Genomic DNA, 18,303 nt, shown 5'->3' on the forward strand with positions numbered 1-18,303 from the left:
CAGGACCTCTAAACACTGAACAAGGGCAAGACCCTTACCAAACCGTTCCCTTAACCCCCGACCAGGTAGCCAACATACCTCCATATAGACCGTGGAGATATGAATGGTGAAAATCTTTTATTTTATATAGACAGTAAAATAATGCCAAGACACCACGGACAAACGATAAGGAAAGATCATCTTCAACATAAGCAACTAGTTATTAAAGTCATTAATACAAAACCAAATAAAAAGTGCAAAAGATTAAAAATAAAAAGTATTATACTAAACACTTGTCTTCACCAAGTGATGTAAGAGACTTAGGCAAACATGGCCTTGATTGTCAAGAACTCTTACGATCAATCTTGGATCCCGAGACGACTCACACACTCTATGATGGACAATGGATGATGGTGGTGGATGATGGTGTTATGGTGGTGGTGGGTGGTGGGTGGTGGATGAAGTGTGAGAGAGGTGGTGTGCCAAGGGATGAGTTGCAATGAAACCAACCACTCCTATTTATAGGCTGAACAGAAGGCTGGACACGGCCCCGTGTCTGCTGGATACGCCCCCGTGCCTGTCTGACACTCTCTCTCGTCATTAATTGTAATTCGCAATTACAATTAATGCGCCTGCTGTACTTTCGCCACGCCCCCGTGTCCGCTGGACACGGCCCCGTGGTGGGCAATAGAAGCTTCTATAGGTTTGTCTTTTCTGCTGCTTCTTGGGCACGGCCCCGTGCTGGCTGAGCACGGGGCGTGTTCAATCTTCTGTCTTCTCTATTTTGCTTGGGAGGATGTCGTTGAGGGGTCGGGCAATCCACTTGTGTTCCTTTTCTTGTATTTATGTTAGATTTAGCTGTCTTTTTGCTTCTTTTATGAATTTGAGCTCATTTAATCCTGAAAATACAAAAGGAAGACAAAAGCACTCTTTTTCCAACATTAGTACTTAAACTTTTGATGTATTTTATATGTTGCATTTTACACACATCAAATACCCCCACACTTGAACTTTTGCTTGTCCTCAAGCAAAACTCTTTAATATGTGGCTTACACTCCCAAATGGAATGGGTAGAAGAGAAGGTTTTGGCTTGTCATAGAGTGTCGGGAATCCAAAATTTTTTTAGGTTTTATTTTTATTTATTTACAATCCTATTCATTATGATTTATTTAGAACGTTTCATAGGATAAATTACTTATTTGGGCATAACACGCCTTTTTTTTTTAAATTTCCATTTATATACAAGTTCACATACCTCACGGGAGAAATCACTCACACTCGGCCGAAGGTGTATTTTTAGTGAATCGCTCGAGAGCGGCATGGAACTTATTCCTACCATAAGCTTGCCAAGCAATCAATCCTCCTCCTTTTTAACTTGTTACCTTTGTAAATATCAAGAGGACTTTTTGGGTAAAGGCTTGGGCTAAAGGTGGGTGAATGGGTTAGTGGTTAGTAGAAAAGGGCGAAAAACGTAAAAAGCGTTGGTTTTCGTAAAACATTTTGTTTTAGTGACTTTTTTTTTGTGAAGTATTTCTTCAAACAAGCTTTTTGTTTTAAGAGCTTTGTTTGTTTATTTCAAACTTCATCATCATATTATTATTATTATTATTATTTTATTTTTTTAGTCACACGAAAACCGAGCTTGTTACTAAAATAAAGGGTAAAAATAAAAAGGGTTTTGGTGGGTGAAAGGGTTTTTAGGGTAAAGAAATGAAAGGTTTAGGCTCAAAGGGTTTAACTAGGGGGAGTTTTTAGGTGGGTGAAAAGAAAATTGAAAACAATGGTGTTGAAAGAAAAAGGGTTAGTCCTAATGCCTCCATCATTTACTTACTTGGGTTTAAGTTGGTAAGGACCGGGAATGAATTGTCGTGGCAAGTTCTAGAGTCGTAAGAACCAAGCGGCTATTCACACAAGAAACGAAAAAATGAGCATTTAGTCTAAAGATGTGTATTTGTATGCTCAATAAAGGCTCAAAACTCACTTTTTGTAGGAATGGGTTTTTCTATGTGATCAAGTATATATAATCAAATTTTAACTTAAGCTTGTCATGCCGTTTTGTAATTTTCGTATGTTGGTTCTTTTTATCACGACGCTATTGGTTGTAAACTTGTAAAAATATAACCTTGTTAATCTTAGAATTCCCAACTTAAACTTTAGACAAGTAAAAAAAAATTGAAAATTTTGAAAAAAATTTGGGGTGATTAGCGGTTCCAATAGAGTTTTGTGTAAGGCTTGTTTTTAGGATTTACAAAATTTCAAGGTTTTAGCATCCCCCCCACACTTAAATTACACATTGTCCTCAATGTGTCCCAAAAATAAATTTTTAGGTTGATTAGATGTGTAATATGGTGTTAAAAGAAAAGATTTTATGTTACTGGCAGTCCGGACACGGCCCCGTGTTCAGGTGCCAGTAACGGAAATTAAAGAAAAGAAACAGAAGCCTGGACACGGGGGCGTGTCTGGTGAACACGGCCCGTGTCCAGTTACCTGAACTGGGCGTTTTTCTGCAGGGGGTTCAGCACGGGGCCGTGTTGGTTGGACACGGCCCATGTTGAACCTTCTGTATTGGAGAAATTGATGTCGGGTTGCCTTGTTCTTGTGCATGGGGTCATGTTCCTAGTTCCCCTTTTCATCCTTTACCACCATGAGTGTGTTTTATTCCTGCAAATTAAAACTAAAAGATTAAACTAAACTAAGGATAGTTCCGCGGAATGCCTCCGTGGTGCGCCACGTTTACAAGGGTCCTTGGCTAGACCCAATGTGAGGTTATATATTTCTGAGTGGGATGTTTGGCATCCCATGTTGCACCATCAGAGAGCAGCATCCAAACTCGAATCAATAACCTTCATGTAGTTGATCGGGTCGTCGTCCTCTATTCTCTTCCCAACCCCGAATTTTACTTCATCATCTCCGTACCTTAGGGTGAGCGTTTCGTCATTCATGTCTACTACTGCTTGTGCGGTGGCGAGAAATGGTCTCCCTAGTATGAGGGGGACTTCGGTGTCTTCTTCCATATCGAGTATGACAAAATCTGTCGGATAGACAAATTTGTTTACCTTTTCTAGGACGTTTTCGATGACACCTTGCGGGAATTTGACGGATCGATCAGCAAGTTGTATGCTTATTTTTGTAGGACTCGTTGTTCCTAGGCCGAGTCTTTTAAACATTGATGAAGGCATGAGGTTAATGCTAGCCCCAAGGTCGGCTAGTGCATTACGAACGGGGGAGTCCCCGATCGAGCAGGGAATCGTGAAGCTTCCAGGATCGATTTTCTTTTGGGGAAGTTTGTTGAGTACGAGGGCAGAGCATTCTTCGCCTAAGTTAACTAATTGCAAGGTTTCAATTTTCTTTTTATGAGTGAGGAAGTCCCTCATGAACTTAGAGTATTTGGGCATTTGGGTTAGGACATCAATAAAAGGAATATTGACATGCAATTGTTTTAATAGACTTTCGAATTTTGCGAATTGCTCATTGGTCTTTTGACGAATTAACCTACCGGGGTACGGAACTCGAGGAGCCTTGGTAGGCTCTGATGATGGAGGGGAGTTCTTCTCCTGCAGAGGCGGGGGTACAGTCTCTTCTGTCGGCGGTGGTGCTTCCGCAGGCCCCACGGTGTGGTTTCGTAAAGTGATGAGATGAACTTGCGCTTTCGGGTTTGTTTCGGTATTGCTTGGTAATGCACCTTGTGGTCTCTCAGAAAAATTTTGAGCTAGTTGATTTAATTGTTTTTCTATGTTTTGAATACTAGCTTGTTGGTTTCTAAAATTTGATTCTAATTGTAGAAACCTTTCCGAGTTTTTCTTTTCAGTGTCGGAGATGAGGCGAAATACAGTATCTTCAAGCCTTTCTCGTCCACCTTGTTGTTGAGTGAAATTTTGTGACTCATTTCTTGGTTGTTGAAAGTTTGTTCGTTGGGCTTGTTGGTTACTACCATTGCCGGGCTCTCTCCAACCAAGCTTAGGGTGGTTTCGCCATCCTTGGTTGTAAGTGCCCGTTGGAGGACCCGACGGCCTAGGTCTATTTTCAATGTAGTTAACCGACTCTTGTTGATCGTCTGTTTCTTTCATACAACTCCAATTTTCATGTGGCCCACCACACCCTTCACAAGCCATAACCGAGACTGTTTTTGTCATTTCCAATTTTTTTATTTTTGAAGAAAGAGCCTCGATTTGGGCTTGTAAAGAAGTGCTTTCATCAACCTTATGGGCGCCCGGGGCAATAGATTTATTGCCTCGGGGAGTGTGCCACTGAAAATTGGTTTGAGCAATTTCCTCAATTTGGTTATATATTTCATGCGGGCGGCGATTACCTAAAAGTCCCCCGGAGCTAGAATCAAGTGTCTGCCTTGTGTGTGGCAACAACCCATTATAGAAGGTGGATACTTGTTGCCATATCGCAAGGCCGTGATGTGGACACTTTCGCAGTAGCTCCTTGAACCTTTCCCAAGTTTCATATAAGGATTCCCCATCCTCTTGTGAATATGTATTAATTTCAGTCATTAATTTAGCCGTTTTAGCGGGAGGGAAATACTTATATAGAAATTTTTGGGCTAGTTCATCCCAGGTGTTTACCGATCCAGCTGGGAGGGCGTTGAGCCAAGCTTTTGCTCGGTCTTTTAATGAGAAAGGAAACATTCGAAGGCAGATGGCGTCATTTGATGCTCCATTGATCCGAAAAGTATCACATATTTCTAAGAAATTAGTAATATGTAGATGGGGATCCTCGTCCGCAAGCCCATGGAAGGGGAGTTTTGGAGCATTTGTATCAAATGCGGCCGAAGTTCGAAGTTATGGCTTCAACATTCGGTGCGTTGATAGCGGCTCCTAGGTTACCTACGGTGGGTCGTAGATAATCCATGAGGGTACGTTGGTCCGCCATTGGAAGTGGATTCCCTGAAACTTTCTCTTGGTTCTTGGCTTTTAGTCTTTTTCTGAGAAAGCGTTCGGGTTCTTCTAGACGTTCTTTTATGTCCTTATTAGAACTGGAGCTCATACACTACGTAGGGGTGACGTCTGGTTCCAAGTCCTGCAATAAAAACAGAAAAGAATGCTGGTCAGAAGGTTCACCACGGCCCCGTGCTCAGTGAACACGGCCCGTGGTCGGAGTTACAGTGATTGTTTTCCAGATCCCAGTTACTGGAGAGTTGGACACGGCCCCGTGTTGCACCGACACGGCCCCGTGGTCAGCCGTCTGTAACTTGGAAAACTAAAAACTGCCAGTAACAACGCTGGGCACGGCCCGTGTCTGACCAGGCACGGCCCGTGCTGAGCTCTGCAGAAGCTAAAAAACTAAGAAAAATCTTAAAAGTTAAAAAGAAAAATAAAAATATGATTAAGCCGTTAATTCCTAACTTTCTTAAAATCCTTGTGTCCCCGGCAGCGGCGCCAAAAACTTGATGTGCGTATAGTGTAATATATTTTTGATGTATATTTTAAGCCCTTTTTACACTTTTAGCCAAGTTTTAAATTTATAAAACACGATATTTACTAACACTAAACACACATATGGGCAAGTGCACCCATCGTGGACGTAGTATAGTGTTGGTAAGATACCGAGGTCGTCCAAGGACACAAGAGCTTTTAGTACCGGTTTATCCTCAACGTCTAATCAAATCAAAATGTTAGAAAAGGTTTTTAAACTAAGAAAATAAAAACTAACTAAATGCTGAAAAATAAAAATAAAATAAAAACAGATAGACAAGATGAATCACTTGGATCCGACTCGTGTATTAGTATAACCTTTGATTATTTTCGCACTTTTGCACTTGTTTAAGAGATTATCTTAGTTATTGTAGTAGGCCCCTCTTTTGAAGGCGACGTTACCCTCAACCCAGTAGTTTGAGTCAGCAAGGATACAATCCTAAAGGGTTGGATTGTTGGAAGATAATGAATTAAGTTATTAATGCAAATTATGGTAGGCCCCACTTTTGGCGGTGACGTTACCCTCGACTAAGTAGTCTGAGTCAGCAGGGATACAGTCCTAAATAGCCGGGTTATAGTATTAATAGTAGTTAACTTATGAGGGGGTCAAAGAGTTTGGATCCCCGCCATCCAATACCTATGGGCATTGAAGGAGATCCTACTAAATTTGACCCAGGTCCCTTGCAGGACCTCTAAACGCTGGACAAGGGCAAGACCCTTACCAAACCGTTCCCTTAACCCCCGACCAGGTAGCCAACATACCTCCATATAGACCGTGGAGATATGAATGGTGAAAATCTTTTATTTTATATAGACAGTAAAATAATGCCAAGACACCACGGACAAACGATAAGGAAAGATCACCTTCAACATAAGCAACTAGTTATTAAAGTCATTAATACAAAACCAAATAAAAAGTGCAAAAGATTAAAAATAAAAAGTATTATACTAAACACTTGTCTTCACCAAGTGATGTAAGAGACTTAGGCAAACATGGCCTTGATTGTCAAGAACTCTTACGATCAATCTTGGATCCCGAGACGACTCACACACTCTATGATGGACAATCGATGATGGTGGTGGATGATGGTGTTATGGTGGTGGTGGGTGGTGGATGAAGTGTGAGAGAGGTGGTGTGCCAAGGGATGAGTTGCAATGAAACCAAGCACTCCTATTTATAGGCTGAACAGAAGGCTGGACACGGCACCGTGTCCGCTGGACACGCCCCCGTGCCTGTCTGACACTCTCTCTCTTCATTATTTGTAATTCGCAATTACAATTAATGGGCCTGCTGTACTTTCGCCACGCCCCCGTGTCCGCTGGACACGGCCCCGTGGTGGGCAATAAAAGCTTCTATAGGTTTGTCTTTTCTGCTGCTTCTTGGGCACGGCCCCGTGCTGGCTGAGCACGGGGCGTGTTCAGTCTTCTGTCTTCTCTATTTTGCTTGGGAGGATGCCGTTGAGGGGTCGGGCAAAACACTTGTGTTCCTTTTCTTGTATTTATGTTAGATTTAGTTGTCTTTTTGCTTCTTTTGTGAATTTGAGCTCATTTAATCCTGAAAATACAAAAGGAAGACAAAAGCACTCTTTTTCCAACATTAGTACTTAAAAAGGGTTAGTTTTATGCCTTATTTGATGTATTTTATATGTTGCATTTTACACACATCATCTTCTCTTGCGCGGGACTCCTCTTCCCTTGCGCGAGATTCTTTTATGTAACGTTCGATAGTTTTAAGGTGTTCTAATATCCTATTGGTCACTTCGGTCATAGAATAAGGATCGGGATCCTCAAAGCTTGAATCTGGTTGTTCGATCCTTGGTTCCTCATAGTACTCATTTGAAGTAGATGGTTCATACCATTGTTCCTCATTGTAAGTATATGATGGATAAGGGTTGTAATTTTGTTCTTCATAATACCCATATGAGGTGGGTTGTTCATGCCATGGTTCCCCATAATAAGTATATGAAGGTGGTGGCTCATATCTTGGTTCCTCAAAGTATGAGTATGAAGGCTCGTACCTTGGTTCATCAAAATATGAGTATGAGGGAGAAGGTTCATACCTTTGGTCTTCATAGGGTGTGTATGAAGTCGATGGTTCGTACCTGGGCTCCTCATATTAAGTGTATGAAGTGGATGGTTGAAATAAGTCACAATATTGTACCGAGTGCGGTTCACCACAAATGGTGCAATAGTCTTCCCTATAATCATAATCCTCATAGGTGTAGTTGTAGCCTCCTGAGTATTGATCCATAAGAATCACTCAACAGACCACAATAGAGTCTCGGGACCAGAAAACAAAAATAAAGACGGAAACAGAGGCTGGACACGGCCCATGTTCAGGATCTGTATCTGGGAGTTTTAATTAAAGTTACTGGTTTTATTGAGCATGGGGGCGTGTTCAATGAGCATGGCCCCGTGTTCAGACTCTGTATCTGGGTGTTTTATGAAAAATATGCAGCACGGCCCCGTGTTCAACCTACTGTAAATGCAAACTAAACTAAAATGTAGAAAAATGTGCGCGCGTTTTGAAAAAGTTTTGTAAAACTGATTAGGCCGTCGATTTTAAGCTTTCTTAAAATCCTTGTGTCCCCGGCAACGGCACCAAAAACTTGATGCATGTCGGTGTGTATATGTTTTAGGTGTATATTTTAAGCCCCTTTACACTTTTTAGCCAAGTTTTAAATTTATAAAACACGATATTTACTAACACTAAACACACATATGGGCAAGTGCACCCATCGTGGACGTAGTATAGTGTTGGTAAGATACCGAGGTCGTCCAAGGACACAAGAGCTTTTAGTACTGGTTTATCATCAACGTCTAATCAAATCAAAATGTTAGAAAAAGGTTTTTAAACTAGAAAAATAAAACTAACTAAAATGCTGAAAATAAAAATAAAAGTAAAAACAGATAGACAAGATGAATCACTTGGATCTGACTCGTGTGTAGTGTAACCTTTGATTATTTTCGTACTTTTGCACTTGTTTAGGAGATTATCTTAGTTATTGTAGTAGGCCTCTCTTTTGAAGGTGACGTTACCCTCAACCCAATAGTTTGAGTCAGCAAGGATACAATCCTAAAGGGTCGGATTATTGAAAGATAATTAATTAAGTTATTAATGCATAATGTGGTAGGTCCCTCTTTTGAAGGTGACGTTACCCTCGGTTAAGTAGTCTGAGTCAGCAGGGATACAGTCCTAAGTAGTCGGGTTAAAGTTTTAATAGTAGTTTAACTTATGAGGGGATCAAAGAGTTTGGACCCCCGCCATCCAATACCGGTGGGTATTGAAGGAGGTCCTACTAAATTTGACCCAGGTCCTTTGCAGGATCTATAAAATGAACAATGGGAAGACTCTTACCAAACCGTTCCATTAACCCCCGACCAGGTAGCCAATATACATCCATATAGACCGTGGAGATATGAATGGTGAAAATCTTTTATTTTATATTGACAGTAAAATAATGTCAAGACACCACGGACAAACGATAAGGAAGAATCACCTTCAACATAAGAAACTAGTTATTAAAGTCATTAGTACATAACCAATTAAAAAGTGCAAAAAGATTAAAAGTAAAAAGTATTACACTAAACACTTGTCTTCACCAAGTGATGTAAGAGACTTAGGCAAACATGGCCTTTGATTGTCAAGAACTCTTACGATCAATCTTGGATCCCGAGACGACTCACACACTCTATGATGGACAATGGATGATGGTGGTGGATGATGGTGTTGTGATGGTGGTGGGTGGTGGGTGAAGTGTGAGAGAGGTGGTGTGCCAAGGGATGAATTGCAAGGGCTCCAAGCACTCCTATTTATAGGCTGAACAGAAGCTCGGGCACGGCCCCGTGTCCATCCTCCTCTCTTTCTTCATTAAATGCAGTTTGTCTGCATTAGTTGACCACGCCCCCGTGTCCGCTGAGCACGACCCCGTGTGAAGAAGCGTATCTGTACTGTCAAGATTTGCATGGATTCTGCGAATCTTATAGTTGACCACGGCCCCGTGTCCGCTGAGCACGGCCCCGTGGTGGGCAATAGAAGCTTCTACAACTTTGTCTTTTCTGTTGACACTTGGGCACGCCCCCGTGCTCATTGAGCACGGGGCGTGTTCAGCCCTCTGTTTTCTTGTTTTGCTTGGGAAGATGCTGTCGGGAGGCCGAGCATGCCACGTTTGTTCTTTTTCTTGTATTTATGTTAGATTTAGCTGCCTTTTTGCTTCTTTTGTTTATTTGAGCTCATTTAATCCTGAAAATAAAAAGGAAGACAAAAGCACATTTTTTCCAACATTAGTACTAAAAAAAGGGTTAGTTTTATGCCACAATTGATGTAATTTATATGTTGCATTTTGTGCACATCAGTAACTGGCGGTCTACGACGTGTTCAAAACATAGATAGAAAATTACGTTGCAGCGGTGTAGTCGAAAATTACGGAAAAGTAATCGGTTCATTTCGTTAGGGTATCAACAATTGTTATAACCATAAAGACGAATACTCGCCACGGGTTCAAAATAAAAATAAAAATAAAAATATTACATTGAGAAAAAACTAAAAAGAATTGACAAAAAATAAGTAAAAATTGAGGGGCCAATAAAGTTTAAAGGAAAAAAAAACTTAAAGTTGAGGGATTAAATAGTAATTATAGTAAAGTGTAAGTATAAAGGAAAAAAATAAAAGTTGAAGGATTAAAAAGTAATTATAATAAAATGTAAAAGTAAATAATGAAAATTAGAAAACCTTACTAAAGTTAAAGTTGAGAGGCTAAAGATATCGTGACCAAAGTTGAGGGGCCAGAAAAGTGTAAGAAAAGAAAAACTATAAGCTAAGGGTCTAAAAAATAGTTATAATAAAGTGTAAGGGTAAATAATGAAAATTAAAAAAAGAAAACCTTATTAAAGTTAAGGGTAAATAAATTATTACCGAAGTTGAGGGGCCAATAAAGTGTAAAGGATAATAACTAAAAGTCGATGGTCTACATAGTAATTATAATAAAGTGTAAAGGTAAATAATGAAATTTAAAAAAAAAACTTATTAAAAGTTAAGGGTTAAATATGTTATTATCAAAGTTGAGGGACCAATAAAATGTAAAGGAAAAAAAACTAAAAGTCAACGGTCTAAATATGTTATTACATCTATGTTTATGTTTCGATCACTCGTGCATTACTATTCCAACTCGATTTAAGTAACAATGCCTATGGTACGTGATTTAAGTATTCATTGATCATTTGGTACGTGGTTATACATGTAGTGTTATATTGAGAATTTGTTATTGTTTTCACATATGGTACGTGATTTAGGTATTCATTGATTACGTTCCAGTATGTAATTACGTACCGAAACATAATCACGTAACTTTATAGCTTGTAAAACTAAAATTATTAAAATTAAGAAAATTATAGCAATAGCATACTTAAACTAAAGAGAATGAAATGTTCGCTAATGTGGTGCAAATTAAAAAATATATACATATATTATCGTATGAACAAAGTTATAGCCATTTGAAAATTAAAGGGGGAAGAAGTTCATGAGAGAAAAGACTATAGTACTATTTTCTATTTGTTTTTTTTTTTTTTCAATTGTAGGGCTCTTTAAATTACGTAATTGCCAATGATTTATTTTTAGCCATTGATGTTAGGGAATCAATGATTTTTGTTGTCTTGTAGACTTTGTACCCAAAAATCATCTTGTATGGCAACAGCCCTCTAGAAAATTATGCCGATTAAAAAATATACAAATTTAGAAAACAATTATATTGATATATTTAACAAATGTATATTCTATACAGGAAAAAGTTGGGACACACTTGTCACTATTCAAAGTCATTTACTCTTTGGTTTTCACACCTCATCTTCTACTTAATTATAAATAGTTGTATTCAGTGGCGAAATTAGAAAAAATATTCAGGGGTATTCCAATTTTTTACTGTACATTTATAGAACGGAATTTTTTTAACCTACATTACGGGGCGAGGTTGATCCTGAAAATTCAAGTGATCTGGGCGAGCAAAAAAAGGCCCATAGACTTCACCGAATTAAATCTTATAAACTAGTTTTTTAGTGTTATTAGTATTTAGCATGGTTGTAAAATAAGGTCTCCAAGGCCGAGTACTCCTCGAGTAGTCGCTACAAGGTAAGCTGCCGAGGCGACTTTCTTCAACTCCAACTAATTACTCGGAATCGATCAAATGCGGTCAACATTGGCCAAAATCAGATCTAGTAGGTCAACTCGGGCCGAGTTTGACTTAAAATAAAACTAAATATAATTTCTATGCCTATCAAATTAAAGAATAAATATCAATTTCAAGTATTTTGTTATAAATATTAGTAAATTTATGTTATTTGACATATATTTAATTTTCAAAAACTAAGTTCTTTATAATTTGGCATCTCCGAGTACTCCCCGTGTACTCTCCGGCTAGGCCGAGTACTCTCAACTCCCCGGTCGACCGACTAGGGAGCGCCTAGCGACTTTTACAACCATGGTATTTAGGTTAACGAATCAATATTAAGCATTTCACATTTGGGCTAGGCTTTATGAATTAATGTTGGCAATAAATTTTTAGGTTTTAGATTGGGATAGGTTTATTTTTAATTTTTAGATCGAACTTGCATCAATATTATCATTATCAACATTCGGAGTTGTTTCATTCAGAATTGTATAATCATCACCAAAATTTTGCATAACCTAACAAAATTCAAAAATATCGAAGCACGAACTAACCAAGAAATCAAACTATCAAAGCACAAGATGAAAAGAATACTCACAAACAATCTACGAATTTTGATCAGTCGATGTTGGTTTGAATTTTGATCAGTTCTATGACTTCACTGTTGCTTCTACTTGTTCGAAAATTGAAATTATGATCAGTTCTGCTTGACTGCTTGTTCGATTTTTTTTATTAGTCTCACGCAGGTTACACTTTGTCGAATTTTGATCAGTTTCTACACTTTGTCGATGCTGATGTTAGGAGTTCAGATGCTCATGCCTTGTACTACGTTTGGTTTCCACAAATCTGTTGTCGCGCTTCTGCCCCATATTCAAAGGGTTATGATTTGTTTTGGGCTAAAATATTAGTTGGGTTGGGACTTGGGCTTACATAACAATTGGGCTTACATTCAAAGGTTTATTATTTCTTTTGGGCTAAAGTATCTTTTTTTTTTGTCAGGGGTATCCTCGTAGTTTTTTAGGAGTATCTCTGTATAAAACCGACAAAAAAAATACACTACCGATACGAAGTTGAGCCGTAGCCCGTGCTACGGCTCGTTGAATGCTAGTTCCGCCCCTGGTTGTATTAATTAACAAGTGAAGTTGATATGCAATTATTTATGAATTTTCTGAATAAACTTATTTTTTTTACTTAAAAACTTATACTTAAATCTCTAAAAATCATCAAATTCAAAATTATCTTCGCTAGAATATTATAAAAAATGAAGGATAATGACAATAATTGTTTTTTTTTATAACTGATTTCTAACTTTTTTTAAGTATTTAATGTTATTGGACGATTTGAACGATAAAAATATGTCAAATAATAAAAACATAGGTGGTATTTAAAAAAACCAAGTTTTAGTCTTTACTTCTTTTATATGTATTAATATTTCTATATATTTATAGGTGTAATTTAAGTTTACTTAAATGTGTTAAAATGATATTTAAAAGAGCTAGTACACTTAACCAGAATCAACATTTATCAATTACATAAAATAGTTAAAACACAGTTGAAAAAGATATTTTAAAAATTAACTTAACAAAATTTACAAATGTCACGTTAAAGTTCAATTATTTATAGTCATATGTTGACGATTGTATTTGTTAACAGATTTCATTATATTTTATTTAACCCGTCTAATACATGGTTTTATTCAACCCTTGTAATACATAGTTTTTTATCACCTAATTTTTTTAGACAGGATTCTAATTTGGTATGTTTTTTAAATAAATACAAAAACAATGACGAAGCTCATTTAATGAGAGGAACATAGGTGAATTGTATGGAAGAGAGTTTCAAAGGATTTCTAGTTAAATGGTATCAAAATGTTTGTTAAATTTTAGTCTCTCTCAAAGATGAGTGTTCGAGTCTTATCATATAAATTTTTCTGTTCAAAAGAAAAAGTGATAATTATATAAATAGAGTTTGAACGCAAATTTATTATAAAAGTAAAGCACAAACACTCTTTTATCTAATTAACTAACATGGTGAAACTGTCATTTTTTGTAAATCCTAACAAATAACATAAGTTAATCGATCTTATTTTTTTAACTATAAATTTGGATCACTGACGGACTACTGGAATATTATCGTGCCACCAGCGGAACCACCATATCATATCCATTTCCAGTAGGCAATAATGCCTATACACCAATTTAAAAGTAAACCTAATAAATCTCAGAGAAACTCACTTGTAAGAATCAAACCCAGGACCTAATGGTCCCTACGTTTTATCTCACACCTAATATGCCACTAGGCTATAATACCAATGGTAGTTAATCAGTCTTATAGCCCAAACATGTTACAAACCCAAAACAGCATATGTCAAACTTGTTATCTTTCAAAGTTGGACGATAAAATTCTAGTTTTTGATTAGTCACAGGGACATTTATATAATTAACTCTTAAGTTTTAATAATAAGTTAATTAATGTTTCGGATTTATTCTAGTTGTTTTAGTATGATTTGTGTTTATGCATTGAATCCTCCTCTAACGTATCTATCATATATCAAAGATAAGTATTTGTGAATTATGTATTGTCAAGAAGAATGTGACCCTAATCATAATATAAAACTGTAAGCACTTTTGATGATAAAGAAGCGTCGTAAGATCGACAATTAATAAATTAGAAGAAAAATTCTTTGATGCTACATGTTGAAAGCTAGTTTGAGTTATTAAAATTTAAAAGTACAAATTAAAAAAAAGAAAGCAAAATGTTTTTATCTAATTATATAATGTATAAAAGATTAAAAAAGGCTTCTTGGATGTGAAAGGATACACGGGCAGTTCAAGTTTGACAAGTAAGATTAGATTTTGTATAGTATATAGTTGAACACATATGTAAGTTGTTAGTTACGTGCATGGGATTTTCTTGTTTTATTTTTTTATGGTAATAAGGGAGGCATTGAACTTTTCAAAAGGCTATGAAAGTAACTAGTTTGATGTAACAAAAGTAACCGAAACATGTCATAAATTGAAATAACATATGGAATTTCATTGGCTTTGATTATTCTATAGAAATAATAGTTATGGAGTTCATTGATCGATTGTTGAATTGAACAAGTGTTGAATCTAAATTAAACTCGGAAACACAATGGATGTGACTGATGCAAACTATTCGGAATTGGTTAATTTCAGAGAGTGATAAAGTTATGTTTCTCTAAAATAGCCAAATAGGTATGGGAGTCTTGAAAATAGCCAAACAAGTTTGTTATCTTAAACTAATTCATTTAGATAAACAAGGGTTCTTAATGGGTCATGCAGATGATAAATTGATGTATTTTTCAACTAAATGATTGTGAGTTCAGTGCTGGCGAAGTGCAACTGGGGTGATTTTAGAAATAGAGTAGATAGTATTGATGAAAAAAGTAAAACACTACGATATTGATGACATCAAACTCATGTATAAAAAAAGAGACAATTGCACTTTTCGTCTTTTATGTTTCAGTAATTTTGCGGGCGGTGTCCTTTAAGTTTACAAAGTACACTGGTTGTCCTTTACTACATTTGAACATTATTGCAGGCGGTGTTCTTTAGTCATAACCTAGTTAAGTTTTTTGATTAAGTTTAGTCATCGGCAAAGTTTGGCCCTTGAACTCTTAATGCTTTGCACATGTCTAAACTTAACTAAGTTATGACTAAAGGACACTACCTGCATTAATGTTCAAACGTAAAGGAAAACCAATGTACTTATTAAACTTAAAGAACACCGCCTGCAAAATCACTGAAACGTAAAGGACGAAACAGGGGCGGATCCAGGGGTGTTTTGGGGGTTCCCAGGAACCCCCCTCGGTTTGGTAAAAAATAGAAAAATTAATGGAAACCTTGTATGATTTGGAAAAATTAGTGAGAATCTACCAAAAGGAACCCGGTGAAAAAATTTCCTGGATCCGCCACTGGGAATAAAAACATAATTTTCTCATAAATAAATGATCACATTCATCGTAACAGTTCTTCAATAATTTGACTCATTTTAATGTTTTGCCCTGTGGTCTACTCTTTTTGGTTACATAAGTATATCAAACGCTTATGGTCAAGTTTCACAAAAGACGGTGTCAGCATATCTTCAAACCAAATATCATTGTCGCTAAACCCAAGGTGTGAGTTGAGTATAAGACCATGTGTAGTGGGGCGTTTTTTTAAAAAAAATTGCCTTATAACGCCCGAAAACGCCCAAAAGCCCATTACATGGGGCGTTTTGCGGCGTTTTTTTTGAAAAAAATTTGCTTTGGCGTTTTAAAAAACACGCCCAAAGGTCGTGAAGTTGTGTGGTTCAGTTTAGGACTTGGCCAATAAGAAAATTGTTAGATTTTTTTTTTTTTAAACGCCTAAAAGGGATTATTGGGCATTATACCCCACTACGCCACTTTTGCTATAATGCCCCAACGCTGACTAGGATGCCACGTGTCGGATAATGCCCCATGGTGGGGGCATTATACCAACTTACCACTACACATGGTCTAATACTCAGTATATATCTCATGTTCTTTCAATTGTTTTGAAGATGCATATAATTGTTATTTCAATATACAACATAAAAAATTTAGTACAAAAAATCTAACACAAAAAATTCAATACAACAAATATAGCACAAAAAATCTAGCACAAAAGTCTAGTACAAAAAATACAACACAAAAATGTTATACAACATAGAAATACAATACAATTTTTAGTGTAATGTTCTGTAATTTCCGTTTCATTTTTAATTTATTGTAATTCGTATTTCAAATTCAACCCTTGTAATTCCGAGACTTTAATCACAATGGAAATCACATTTTATATCATACTTGCACAATTAATCTTGCATTATACACACACTATCACAAAATACGCATTTATATTTAAAAACCGAGTCATACACCGAGAATATATTTTCTCGAAATTATATTCAAACATATTCACACATTACACATGCTTGTATACATCTTAAAATGCCAAAAACATATCTAACTATGTAATTATAGCATGAAATAACACACATCCCCATTACAAGGACTAAAAGTGAAATTTTTGAAACTTTTATCTTTATTAGGTCTTACGGCCCGCAAGGACCTGGTCTGGCAGCCTCTCTTGACAGCTCGCGAATTTTGCATTTAACTCACCTTCCAACCACGCTAACTCCCAACTAACCTCATAAACACCCAAACCCCAAATACCCACTTATAAATACCTCTTCTCCACACCTCCTAAACACTTTACATTCTCTCACATCACTCTCTAATTCTCTTAATCCTTTAAGAAATCTCCAAGTTGTTTTGGACCTTCTTCTTCATCGTTTCTTCTTGTTTCTTGCTTATATCCTACTTGGATAACCTTTAGGAGTGTTATCACAAGTTTACCATGGTAAACTAGGTTGACACATTACCATTTTGTGGTCTAAAGTTGGATTTTATTTTCTGTTTTGATAAAAACTTTCATACTTGTTCATCTTGTACTTATTTCTTGGATTTCTTTGCACCAAAACAAGTTACCAACAAATCTTATTGCTGGAAGACTTGCATTGAGGTATAGAATTAGAAACTTTGAGGACATGTACCTCCACTTTCATATAATCTAAGTCACCAAGTAACTTGCAAGTAATCAAAGTGAACAAATTACACCAAGTCTCCAAACCTTAACCATGTTTGAAATGCACTCGTCTAGTTGACTCACTTAGTTGCTTGGTGAATTAGATAAGTTATTTACATTCTTGTACTTGTATTCATGACCATCTGAATCATCTTTGTGATGATTTTGTGCAAATGTGAATTGAAGGGTTAAAGGATTCATCCTACCCATGCATGACAATCTATGACTATGGACAATTACATGACCTTATACATACACTACTACATATATACATAATACTTAACCAAAAACCAAACCTTGATATCAACCAATTCATGGTCTAATATTATGTGTTAAGTTGGAATCTATCTAAGTTTTGGACTTCCAATGAGTAACGTACTCATGAAAAACACTAACTAAAATGGTGTCCAAATAAGTATTTGTAACACCACGTAAAAACGTGTCCAAATATGTAAATACACGTGTCCTAAACTATAAATATGTGAAAGATTGAGTTTGAAGGACTAAATTTGCCAAACGATAAAAATATGTATGTGAAGGGACTAAAAGTGTCAACATGCCAAACTTGTGCCTCTGAATGACCACACACGAAGAACATATTCTTAAGTGAACCACAGAGACAAAGTCCCTATCACATTCGCATACGCTGAAGAAGGATGAGTCTCAACACTCATCTAATCAGAAAAGTGAACCACAGAGACAAGTTGTTGTTAATCAGGCTCCTAAGTACAACAAGAGTTGTACTTATAAATATTTCGTCTCGTGTAAACCAAGAGATTTCGTGGGAGAAAAGGGAGCCATCGACTGTATGAAGTGGTTGGATGAAATGGAAACTGTGATTGACGTCAGTGGATGTGCTAAGGAAGACATCGTCAAGTTTATATCTCAGTCTTTCAAGGGCGACGCCCTAACATGGTGGAAAGCCTTGGTGCAATCCACTGGAAAGGTTCCTCTGTATAACCTTTCGTGGAATAAGTTTGTTGATCTTGTGAAGGACACTTACTGTCCTCAGCACGAAGTTGAAAGAATAGAAACTGACTTCCTCACTCTGGTGATGAAGGATTTGGATTGCAGGTCTTATGCGACCAGTTTTAACTCCATGTTGAGACTTGTACCATATTTGGTCACCCCAGA

General features: G+C 36.9%; 1 non-coding gene across 1 annotated transcript; it reads left to right on the forward strand.

The window, feature by feature from the left end:
* Positions 1–4,377: 4,377 nt before the first annotated feature.
* LOC118486931 lies at positions 4,378–4,484 on the forward strand. The gene has a single exon (XR_004880098.1). It is a non-coding gene; the product is annotated as a small nucleolar RNA R71 (small nucleolar RNA).
* The last annotated feature ends 13,819 nt before the right edge of the window (positions 4,485–18,303 follow it).

The sequence above is a fragment of the Helianthus annuus genome, chromosome 14 (genome assembly GCF_002127325.2).
Source record: "Helianthus annuus cultivar XRQ/B chromosome 14, HanXRQr2.0-SUNRISE, whole genome shotgun sequence".
In the NCBI taxonomy this organism is placed as follows: Eukaryota; Viridiplantae; Streptophyta; class Magnoliopsida; order Asterales; family Asteraceae; genus Helianthus; species Helianthus annuus.